Source organism: Megalopta genalis, chromosome 11 (assembly GCF_051020955.1).
Source record: "Megalopta genalis isolate 19385.01 chromosome 11, iyMegGena1_principal, whole genome shotgun sequence".
Classification (NCBI taxonomy): domain Eukaryota; kingdom Metazoa; phylum Arthropoda; class Insecta; order Hymenoptera; family Halictidae; genus Megalopta; species Megalopta genalis.
In genome coordinates this window covers 383,129-395,374 of record NC_135023.1, presented here as the reverse complement: position 1 = coordinate 395,374, position 12,246 = coordinate 383,129, and positions in this window count along the sequence as shown.

The window sequence follows — 12,246 nt, the reverse complement described above, 5'->3', positions numbered from 1 at the left end:
AATCCTCTCACTACACCTCCACGTGGTGGCTCCTGGGTGCTGCCCGCGGGTAGTAGCTAACGGAGTGAGGGGTGGTCCTGGGAAACCAGGATCCCTAAACCGTAAACTGGTGGTCATGTTTTACCAGAACGGGAGCCTTGCCTTAACCGGCTGGGCAGCGAGGAGAAAGACCTCTATAATAAATCCCGGTCCTAAGCTTCGAGACGCGGCGAGGGGACGCCTCCGGGTCGCGCACACGGAGGTGGCCAGCGGGTGCGCTGGTCTTGAGCGTCTCAACCGACGGGAGGTGGCGGCACCCGTTGTGTATTAGCCTTACCCAGGCAAGGGCGGCTCTGCCTGGGTGGACCTTGAGTAATCGTCCGACCCCAATCGTGGGACAACAATGGAGAACTACAAAACACAAAAAACAAATAAAACAATAAAAACAACTAAGCGTGTCAACGAGGCAACAGCCGAAGTGAGCGCAATGGACGTGTCGGGGGCTGGCCAAAAGCGCCCGAGAGACGAGGATACTGGCTCCGAAGGAGAGAGTGACGGACCTCAGAAGGGAGCGAACAAATTCTGGAGACCGAAGTGGAAACCAACGGTCTCGGACTCGGACTCGGAGGCGGAGGAAAACGGGAGGCCCGTCGCAGCGAAGAAGAGCCCAAAGGACAAATACAAGAGAGACGGTCATGGAGCGGAAGAACAGGATACAGAGCCCAGGCTTAAAGAGAGGAAAACAGACCTGGCCCAGATCCAAGCACGGGAGAGGGAGTTGGTCGGCCTCCTAACAGCGGAGGTCGCAGAGGAAATCATACAGGCAGCTGCGGAAGTTGAGCGAGTCTCAACGGTGTCCAAAGGTCTCAAGGGCACCCTAGCAAAAGCCCTGAGAGATGCAGCCCTCACATTCAAAGCCGGCTCTGCGGTGCTAACAAAGAGGACCTACACCGGGGAAAACCGCGATGTAGAGGAGGAAAATGGCCGACTCCGACAAAGAAATCGTGAGCTGGAGGCCGAACTTGCTGCGACCAGAGCCGCAATGTCTGCCGAAAAAACAGGGAGGACCCGAGAGACCACGGAGGACCGACCTGCCCCTGTGGAAACCAGCAACGAAGTGCTCCACGCCGTGACTGGGATCGTCCGTCGAATAGACGCCCTGGAGCGGAGAATGGAAATCAGTCTGGGACGGGCAAACGAGGTGGCAGCGGCAACCCTGCGTCCACCAGTGGCAGCTAGGGTGGAGAGAGCCAGACGCCAGGTCGCGGAAACAAAGAACCTGGATAAAGAGGTCACAGGAACAGTTCCCACTAAGCGCGCGGCTGCGGGCCCACAACCTCAGCAACCAGGGACATACGCATGGACCGTTGTCCAATCGAAGGGAGCGAAGAAGGCTGCGGCACGGACCGCAGCACTTGCAGCAACCGGACCGGCAACGACAAATGCGCAGAGGAAAAAACAAGGAGGAAAGGGCCCACGCGTACTCGGTGCAAGGCCACCACCACCAACACGGAGGGAGAAACAAGCACACAGGGAGTGCGCGGACCTGGTCCGCGCTCAACCAACGGCCGCCGTCTCCATTGCCTTGGCCCCGGAGGGGAAACTCTCCTACACCGAGGTAATGCAGAGGGCGCGCCAGCATGTTTCGCTGGAAGGGCTGGGGATCTCGGGGGTGCGGACCAGGCACTCCAGGACCGGCAGCCTACTTCTGGAGATGAGGGGACCCGAGTGCCAGACGCAGGCACAGAAACTGGCGGAGAAAATGTCTGCCCTCCTTGACGGTACCGGCGCGCGTGTAATCCGGCCCGTCAAGCAGCTGGACATCCGGGTGGCTGGCCTGGACTACTCGGTCACCAAAGACGAGGTAAGGGGCGCGCTCGCTGGGCTTGGCGGGTGCACTATCGAAGAAATAAAAACGGGGGAAATCAGACAGTCGGTACCGGGCGCAATGGGCGCCTGCTGGGCGCGCGGACCGATTGATGCAATGAAGAAAGTCATCGGGGTGGGCCGCGTACTGGTAGGGTGGTCCAGCGCGTTGATTGTCCCGCTGGGAGAGAAGCCACTGCAGTGCTTCAAATGTCTGCAGCTGGGTCATGTTCGGGCCACCTGCCCGAACAACGCAGATAGAAGCACGAGGTGCTTCCGCTGTGGGGGAGAGGGTCACAGGGCTGCGCAATGTGTCGCCAACCCGAGATGCCCGCTGTGTACTGACCTAGGTCGGGCACACGGGCACCGTCTGGGGGCAGCGACATGCGCCCAGCGAACGATGCGGGGGAAGATGGGGAAACCTCCCTCTGTAATAGTGGGGCAGCCAGCCTGGGGCACTGCGGGGGCGGCAACCGCGAATGCACCCGCCGAGCACATGGAAAGCAGCAATAGTGGGGAAAATGGGACGGCGATGGAAGTCGTCCCGAGCGGTAGCACAACTCAGCCTTAACCACGGGTATGCGGGTCCTGCAGGGTAACCTGAACCACTCGCGCGGGGCCCAGGACCTGTTTGTCCAGGCCCTACGCGAGATGGGATCGGGCGTCGGGGTAATGGCGGAGCCATACCGTATCCCCGATAATCCTCTTTGGGTGGGCGATGAGATGGGGTCCGTGGTGATCGCCGCATCATGCGGCGAGCCGGGGTCCCTGACCATCGCACTCCTGGAGAGGGGAAGGGGATACGTCGCGGTAGAATGGGGGGACATCATACTCGTCGGTGTGTACATCTCCCCGAACTGTGTCCTCGGTGAGTTCCGGGGGTTCCTGGACGGGCTACATGTGTGTCTAACAAGATACACATCTCGCCGGGTCCTCGTTCTGGGGGATTTCAATGCACACTCAACGGCGTGGGGATCCCGCAGGACGAACACGCGAGGGGAGACTGTGCTGGCTTGGGCGGCGAGTCTGGACCTCCGGTTACTAAACCGGGGGTCCCGGCCGACGTGCGTGCGGCGGCAGGGGGTCTCCATCGTGGATTTGACCTTTGCGACGCCTGCCGTCGTGCGTCGGGTCACAGGATGGAGGGTGGCTGAGGAACTGGAGCTAGCCTCGGACCACGTGCCCATCATCATGGACGTGGGGGCTGCCCCCAACGACGCGCGGGGTCCTGTGACGCGTCAGGCCGGCCGACGACGGCGACCTCGGTGGGGTATCAAGCAGTTAAACACTGACTTGCTAAAAGCTGCAGCATTAGCAGCATCGTGGGGAGGGCGCGGATTTTCAGAGGGTGGGCAGGTGCATCCTGAACGGGGGGCCGAACTGCTGCGGAAGGCGTTGTGGTCAATTTCTGACACTGCAATGCCCCGCAGTAGCGACGCCAACCGGATGGCACCCGTATACTGGTGGTCGGCTGAAATAGCCAGGCTGCGTGCTGCGGGACACGCAGCCCGCAGAAAGTACACGCGAGCGCGCCGGCGGGCATCGAGCACTCGGGCAACCGTGCTTGAGTGCTATCGCGAGTACCGCGACGCGTTGTCGGAGCTCCGAAAGGAGATCGCCAGGGCCAAGGATCAGGCATGGCGAGAGCTCGTCGAAACATTAGACGCGGATCCCTGGGGGAGGCCCTACAAAATAGTTATGGGCAGGCTTCGTGCGCGGGCCCCTCCAGCTACAGCGGCGTTAAAGCCCCAGCTCCTGGACAGAGTAATTGGGGGTCTCTTTCCCTCCGAGGTAGATCCTGAGGAGGCCGTAACAGGCCTCGCGGAAGAACATCGAGCGGGGGCAGACGCTGCGTGGAACGAGGGGCTGGCGGTAACGGAGGACGAGCTCCGCCAAGCCGCGAGTCGGATAGGGAGTAGGACGCCTGGCCTGGACGGCGTCCATGGTCGGGTGCTGGCCTTGGCCCTGTCGGCGCTTGGCTCTGACATAAGGCAGCTGTTTGACAGCTGTCTCAGGGAGGGAACCTTTCCGTCACCGTGGCGGAAAGGAATGTTAGTATTAATCCCCAAAAAGGGGAGAGACGCGGGCTCGCCATCTGCGTGGCGACCGCTTTGCCTCTTAAACGAAGAGGCGAAGCTATTCGAGAGAATTTTGGCGCGCAGACTTGTGGCTCACCTGGCGAGCGAGGCGGCTCCCGGACTTAGTAGTGCCCAGTACGGCTTCCGGGAGGGCTTCTCTACTGTGGACGCTGTCCGCAGGCTGAGGGCGCTCTCGGACACCGCGACACAGGGGGGCGGTGTTGCACTGGCGGTGTCACTTGACATTGCCAATGCCTTCAACTCCGTTCCCTGGGCGTGTATTTTAGAAGAGTTGCGGTACCAGCGGGTGCCGCAGTACTTACAGCGGATAATAGGGAGCTACCTCTCCGACAGGTGGGTGGAATATCCTGTCGCCGCGGGGATGGCGAGCCGGCGAGTCGTGCGCGGTGTCCCGCAGGGGTCCGTTTTAGGTCCCCTGCTGTGGAACATCGCGTATGACCGAGTACTGCGCGAGGGGGGGAAAATGCCTGCCGGTGCGAACATCATCTGCTACGCAGATGATACGCTGATTGTGTCCGCCGGCAGGACATGGAGGGAGGCCCTGCTTCGCGGTGAACTGGGGACAATTAGAGTAGTTAAAGCCATCCGGGCATTGGGCCTAGAGGTGTCGGCGAGTAAGACCGAAGCCATGTGGTTTCATGGCAAAGGCCGCTCGCGGGCACCTCCCCTCTGCGGGATGGACGTGGGGGTGGGACGGATCGCTGTCGGGGAGGGGTTTAGGTACCTCGGGATCGCGCTCGACGGTGCCTGGACGTTCGGCCGGCACTTCGAGCTCCTGGCTCCCCGGGTGGAGGGTGCGATCGCTGCGCTCGGTCGCATACTTCCTAACCTGGGGGCACCCGGGGGACGGGTCCGTCGATTGTTTGCGGGAATGGTGCGGGGATTATCCCTTTATGGGGCCCCTGTATGGGCGCGCGACATTATTGTCGGCCGGCGCGGTGGGCCTCTGGCCATACTGCGTCGTCTGGAGCGCAGGCTGGCGATTAGGGTCGTGCGGGGGTACCGCACCATATCTCACGCATCAGCGATGGCAACTTCGGGTCTGCTCCCGCTGGACCTGGAGGCCGTGTGTCTTGCGGATGTTTACATCCGGGATCGCGGCCTTCGGCTGGCTGGGGTGGCCCCGGAACAGAGGAGTCTCCAGGTGGCGGCTGAAAGGGAGGCCGCCAGGCAACGCGCCGTAGAAGCCTGGCGGCAACGCCTCACATCAGAGGTCGCGAGGGGTAGTAACATTAATAGAGCGGCGAAAGCGATCCTCCCTGCGTTCCGAGAATGGCGGCGTGCTGGACTCGGGGGGAGGACCACATACCGAGCGACGCAGGTGCTGACGGGGCACGGATGCTTCGGCAGTTACCTTTGTCGCATCGGAAAAGAGGTGGACACTAGGTGTCACCACTGCGGTGATCCTTCGGACACGGCGCAACATACGCTGGAGGAATGTCCGGCGTGGGCTCCACAGCGCCGTGGCCTGAGGATGGCCGTAGGAGGAGACCTCGCGCTTGAAACCATCGTACACGAGTCGGTTGCAAGCGCGGGGTCGTGGAAGGCATTCACCTCCTTCTGCGAGTCCGTAATGCTCCAGAAGGAGGAAGCTGAAAGGCGTCGCAGGCGAACCTGCGACCCAAATAGAAGGAGGGGGCTGCGGAGACCCAGGGTGCGTGCGGACCGCGCACTCCCGTTGGGTACCCGCTAACGCGTAGCGGAGGCCATCCCGCAGCGGATGTGACATCATGGTTCCCCCAGGAACTTTGGTCAACCGCCTGTAGGGTGGTCTCCGGTGAGCCGTCGAGCGAAGCGAATGGGATTCGTTAGCTCAACGGGCGGCTCAACTAGAGGGGAAAAGATGCTCTGCCTTCCATCGCCGAGCATCTTCGGATAACGAGGTATTGGGGGTGCCTTCAGCACCCCGGGGTGTATGAAGACGGGTGGGGGAGTCTGGTAGGCATGCCGGCGCGGATCCCAGACTCACCCGCAAAACCCGCGAGATGGACATGGAGGAATTGGCGGGTAGTCGTCGGGCTGGTCGTCCCCCCCTTTTTTTTTTTTTTTTTTTTTTTTTTTTTTTTTTTTTTTTTTTTTTTTTTTTTTTTTTTTTTTTTTTGGGGTCGAACAGTTCGACGGAGTCTCGCATAATCCCGCTGCCTCTCCCACGAGGGGGCGGGATATCCGTAAAGGGATTACCTCCATGTAAAAAAAAAAAAAAAAAAAAAAAAAAAAAAAAAAAAAAAAAAAAAAAAAAAATGTCAAGGTTATGTCAAGGTTATGTCAAGGTTATGTCAAGGTTATGTCAAGGTTATGTCAAGGTTATGTCAAGGTTATGTCAAGGTTCCCCCCCCCGGCGCTGAAGCGCCTCGACCAGGACGCTCTGATGGCGGCAGCCCACGTCGTGGCCTGGCCAGCAACACCGGCCGGGCCAGTCGACGGGAATGGGGAGGCCCGTTGGTTCCGGGGCGCAATGACGTCGGTTTGCGACGTCGCCATGCCCCGGGCCAGGGTCTTCCCGAGAAAGGCGGTGTACTGGTGGTCGCGCGCGATAGCGGAATTACGCACCGAGTGCGTCCGCGCGCGACGCCAGTACGCTCGCGCCCGTCGACGACGACGTATGGACGACGTGCTGGCTGCACAGCTGTACGGGCGATATCGGGAGAAGGTGGTCGCCCTGCAGCTGGCCATCAGGCGAGCGAAGGACCAGGCCTGGCGCGATCTCCTCGGTTCTCTGAACCGAGATCCGTGGGGGCGCCCATACAAGATGGCATTGGGACGATTGCGTCCCTGGGCGCCCCCCGTGACGGAGAGCCTGGATCCGGGGCTGCTCGGGCGGGTCGTGGACGCTTTATTCCCCGTTAGCGGGGAGGTGTCCCTGCCCGTCCCTGAGCCAGAGGAACATGAGTGGTCCCCGGATCTTGAGGTCGCGCCGGAGGAGATGGCCGGGGTCGTCAAATGGCTCCGGGGCAAGAATGCCGCCCCGGGGCCGGACGGTATCCCCGGCCGGGTCTGGTTGCTCGCCACGAGCGTCCTGGGGGAGAGGCTGAGGAGCCTCTACTCTGGGCTCCTGAGGTCGGGGACGTTCCCCGACCTATGGAGAGAAAGTCGGATGGTCCTCTTGAGGAAGGATGGGAGGCCGGGGGATTCTCCCTCCGCGTACCGGCCCATTTGTCTCCTGGATGAGGCGGGCAAGATCTTCGAGAAGATCATTGTTGCCCGCCTCTCCAGACACCTGTCCCGCGACGGCCCCGATCTAGCGGACTGCCAGTTTGGCTTCCGGGAGGGGCGATCGACGATCGACGCTATCGACCGTCTCAAGTCCCTCTCGGACAATGCCGTGGCAAGGGGCGGGGTGTGCTTGGCGGTGTCCATTGACATCGTCAATGCGTTCAACACCCTGCCCTGGTCCGCCATTAGGGAGGCCCTCGTTGATCACCAGGTGCCTCCCTATCTGAGGCGGGTGATCGGGGCCTACCTGCGGGACAGGTGGGTTGAATACCCGGGCCGGTGCGGGATGATACGGAGGGAAGTGGACCGCGGGGTCCCGCAGGGGTCCGTTTTAGGACCGCTCCTGTGGGACCTGGGTTACAACGCGGTCCTGGAAAAGGCCTCCCTGCCCGACGGTGCCACCCTCGTCTGCTACGCGGACGACACGTTGGTGGTCGCCGTTGGGAGTACCTTCGAGAGGACCATCCGACGAGCAGAGGTTGCGGTGGCAGCCGTCGTCGCGAGGATCCGCGATCTGGGGCTGAAAATAGCCCCGGAGAAGGCCGAGGCTGTCTGGTTTCACGGACGGCCTCGGTCTCGGCCACCGGCCAGATCGTGGATCCGGGTTGGAGAAGCCTGCGTCGAGGTGAAGTCCGTGTTGAAATATCTCGGACTGATCCTCGACAGCCGCTGGAGCTTCGATGCGCATCTCGACCGTCTCGTCCCCCGGGTCGAAAAGGCGGCGGCCTCTTTGGGCCGCCTGCTGCCCAACCTCGGGGGGCCGGGAGATTTGGTGCGCCGCCTATACCTGGGCGTGGTGCGGTCTATGGCCTTATACGGTGCCCCAATATGGGCGCCGTACGTGATGACCAGCCGGCGCAACACGCTGTTGTTGCGCCGGCTGCAGAGGCGGATGGCCATCCGCCTCATAAGAGGTTACCGCACCACGTCTACCGTGGCGGCGCTTGCTCTGGCGGGAGAACTTCCCTTCGAGCTTCAAGCGGCGGTGCGCGCCTATGTTTATAGGCGCACAAGCATCGCCAGCCGTGCTCGAGGGGCCCCGCCGGAGCGAGAGACGGTCGAGGGCTTCGAGCTCCAGGCCCGGAGACTAGCGCTCGCCAGATGGCGTGCCGAGCTTTGCTCCCACGCCGGTGAGCGCGTCCCCGGGGCTCTCCTGCCGCACTTCACTTCGTGGCGGGAGAGACGGCATGGCAGGCTCTCCTACCGAGCGACGCAGGTGTTCACCGGGCATGGCTGCTTCGGTGTCTACCTGTGTCGCATCGGGCGGGAAGCGACGACGGTGTGCCACCATTGTGGCGCGGAGGAAGACTCGGCGCAGCACACGCTGGAGGAATGTCCCGCCTTTTCAGCGCTGCGCCGAGTTCTAAAACGAGAAGTCGGCCACGACCTCGCACTCTCCAGCCTAGTTGGGGCCATGCTGGAGGGCCCGGGGAAGTGGGCGGCAGCAATCTCATTCTGCGAGGAGGTTATGTCGCGGAAGGAGGCTGCCGAGCGGGATCGGGAGCTTACAGATCCCGCCCGACGTGCCCGGGGACGGCGTGCGCGCCCACGCCGAGAAACCCCGGGCAGCTGAGAGTAGGCGGGCGGCGGGTGTACCAGAACATGCTGGTTTCATTGCCCGCCGCCCGCCAACAGAGGAGGACCTCCACTGTTGGGAGTGGGGGATGACGAGTCGCCTGGGGGAGGCGAGGGTTAACTGTAATCCTCCTCCAATATACTCGTCGTCCCCCCGGCGGCCGCTGTGATCAGGGCGGGGGCCCTGGTCACCTATCGCGCGGTCGCCGTGTCGGGGCGGTGCGGGGTGCGACCCCTCGCGCCGCCGAATTTAAATGGATTTTAGGGGCGATGATTTATTTTATTTCCCCCCGGGACGCGGCCGGCCATCGTTACCATCCTGATGGCCGGCCAGGCGAGGGGGAGCCGCGGTAGTGTTCTTCAAGAGTTCCCGTGGCTCCCCCGTTGAATCGCCAGCGATCGGTCCTGCGTCCTCAGGTAGCCGTGGAGGTTTTAGTGGGTCAAACCCCACACTACCCTCGTCCCGCTCCCCCGGGCGGGGCGGGGGTGTCTGGCGAGCAGATTTCCTCCACGTAAAAAAAAAAAAAAAAAAAAAAAAGGTCCCCCCCCCCCCCGGCCGGGTCTGGTTGCTCGCCGCGAGCGTCCTGGGGGAGAGGCTGAGGAGCCTCTACTCTGGGCTCCTGAGGTCGGGGACGTTCCCCGACCTATGGAGAGAAAGTCGGATGGTCCTCTTGAGGAAGGATGGGAGGCCGGGGGATTCTCCCTCCGCGTACCGGCCCATTTGTCTCCTGGATGAGGCGGGCAAGATCTTCGAGAAGATCATTGTTGCCCGCCTCTCCAGACACCTGTCCCGCGACGGCCCAGATCTGGCGGACTGTCAGTTTGGCTTCCGGGAGGGGCGATCGACGGTCGATGCTATCGACCGTGTCAAGTCCCTCTCGGACAATGCCGTGGCAAGGGGCGGGGTGTGCTTGGCGGTGTCCATTGACATCGTCAATGCGTTCAACACCCTGCCCTGGTCCGCCATTAGGGGGGCCCTCGTTGATCACCAGGTGCCTCCCTATCTGAGGCGGGTGATCGGGGCCTACCTGCGGGATAGGTGGGTCGAATACCCGGGCCGGTACGGGATAATACGGAGGGAAGTGGACCGCGGGGTCCCGCAGGGGTCCGTTTTAGGACCGCTCCTGTGGGACCTGGGTTACAACGCGGTCCTGGAGAAGGCCTCCCTGCCCGACGGTGCCACCCTCGTCTGCTACGCGGACGACACGTTGGTGGTCGCCGTCGGGAGTACCTTCGAGAGGACCATCCGACGAGCAGAGGTTGCGGTGGCAGCCGTCGTCGCGAGGATCCGCGATCTGGGGCTGAAAATAGCCCCGGAGAGGGCCGAGGCTGTCTGGTTCCACGGACGGCCTCGGTCTCGGCCACCGGCCAGATCGTGGATCCGGGTTGGAGAAGCCTGCGTCGAGGTGAAGTCCCAGTTGAAATATCTCGGACTGATCCTCGACAGCCGCTGGAGCTTCGATGCGCATCTCGACCGTCTCGTCCCCCGAGTCGAAAAGGTGGCGGCCTCTTTGGGCCGCCTGCTGCCCAACCTCGGGGGACCGGGAGATTTGGTGCGCCGCCTATACCTGGGCGTGGTGCGGTCTATGGCCTTATACGGTGCCCCAATCTGGGCGCCGTACGTGATGACCAGCCGGCGCAACACGCTGTTGTTGCGCCGGCTGCAGAGGCGGATGGCCATCCGCCTCATAAGAGGTTACCGCACCACGTCTACCGTGGCGGCGCTTGCTCTGGCGGGAGAACTTCCCTTCGAGCTTCAAGCGGCGGTGCGCGCCTATGTTTATAGGCGCACTAGCATCGCCAGCCGTGCTCGAGGGGCCCCGCCGGAGCGTGAGACGGCCGAGGGCTTCGAGCTCCAGGCCCGGAGACTAGCGCTCGCCAGATGGCGTGCCGAGCTTTGCTCCCACGCCGGCGAGCGCGTCCCCGGGGCTCTCCTGCCGCACTTCACCTCGTGGCGGGAGAGACGGCATGGCAGGCTCTCCTACCGAGCGACGCAGGTGTTCACCGGGCATGGCTGCTTCGGTGTCTACCTGTGTCGCATCGGGCGGGAAGCGACGACGGTGTGCCACCATTGTGGCGCGGAGGAAGACTCGGCGCAGCACACGCTGGAGGAATGTCCCGCCTTTTCAGCGCTGCGCCGAGTCCTAAAACGAGAAGTCGGCCACGACCTCGCACTCTCCAGCCTAGTTGGGGCCATGCTGGAGAGCCCGGGGAAGTGGGCGGCAGCAATCTCTTTCTGCGAGGAGGTTATGTCGCGGAAGGAGGCTGCCGAGCGGGATCGGGAGCTTACAGATCCCGCCCGACGTGCCCGGGGACGGCGTGCGCGCCCACGCCGAGAAACCCCGGGCAGCTGAGAGTAGGCGGGCGGCGGGTGTACCAGACTATGCTGGTTTCATTGCCCGCCGCCCGCCAACAGAGGAGGACGTCCACTGTTGGGAATGGGGGATGACGAGTCGCCTGAGGAGGCGTGGGTTAACTGTGATCCTCCTCCAATATACTCGTCGTCCCCCCGGCGGCCGCTGTGATCAGGGCGGGGGCCCTGGTCACCTGTTGCGCGGTCGCCGAGTCGGGGCGGTGCGGGGTGCGACCCCTCGCGCCGCCGAATTTAAATGGATTTTAAATGGATTTTAGGGGGGAGGATTTATCTCCCCCCGGGACGCGGCCGGCCATCGTTACCATCTTGATGGCCGGCCAGGCGAGGGGGAGCCGCGGTAGTGTTCTTCAAGAGTTCCCGTGGCTCCCCCGTTGAATCGCCAGCGATCGGTCCTGCGTCCTCAGGTCGCCGTGGAGGTTTTAGTGGGTCAAACCCCACACTACCCTCGTCCCGCTCCCCCGGGCGGGGCGGGGGTGTCTGGCGAGCAGATTTCCTCCACGTAAAATAAAAAAAAAAAAAAAAAAAAGGTTATGTCAAGGTTATGTCAAGGTTATGTCAAGGTTATGTCAAGGTTATGTCAAGGTTCCTCGCGCCGCCGAATTTAAATTTAAATGGATTTTAGGGGGGAGGATTTATCTCCCCCCCGGGACGCGGCTGGCCATCGTTACCATCTTGATGGCCGGCCAGGCGAGGGGGAGCCGCGGTAGTGTTCTTCAAGAGTTCCCGTGGCTCCCCCGTTGAATCGCCAGCGATCGGTCCTGCGTCCTCAGGTCGACGTGGAGGTTTTAGTGGGTCAAACCCCACACTACCCTCGTCTCGCTCCCCCGGGCGGGGCGGGGGTGTCTGGCGAGCAGATTTCCTCCACGTAAAATAAAAAAAAAAAAAAAAAAAAAAGGTTATGTCAAGGTTATGTCAAGGTTATGTCAAGGTTATGTCAAGGCGGGGACGTTCCCCGACCTATGGAGAGAAAGTCGGATGGTCCTCTTGAGGAAGGATGGGAGGCCGGGGGATTCTCCCTCCGCGTACCGGCCCATTTGTCTCCTGGACGAGGCGGGCAAGATCTTCGAGAAGATCATTGTTGCCCGCCTCTCCAGACACCTGTCCCGCGACGGCCCAGATCTGGCGGACTGCCAGTTTGGC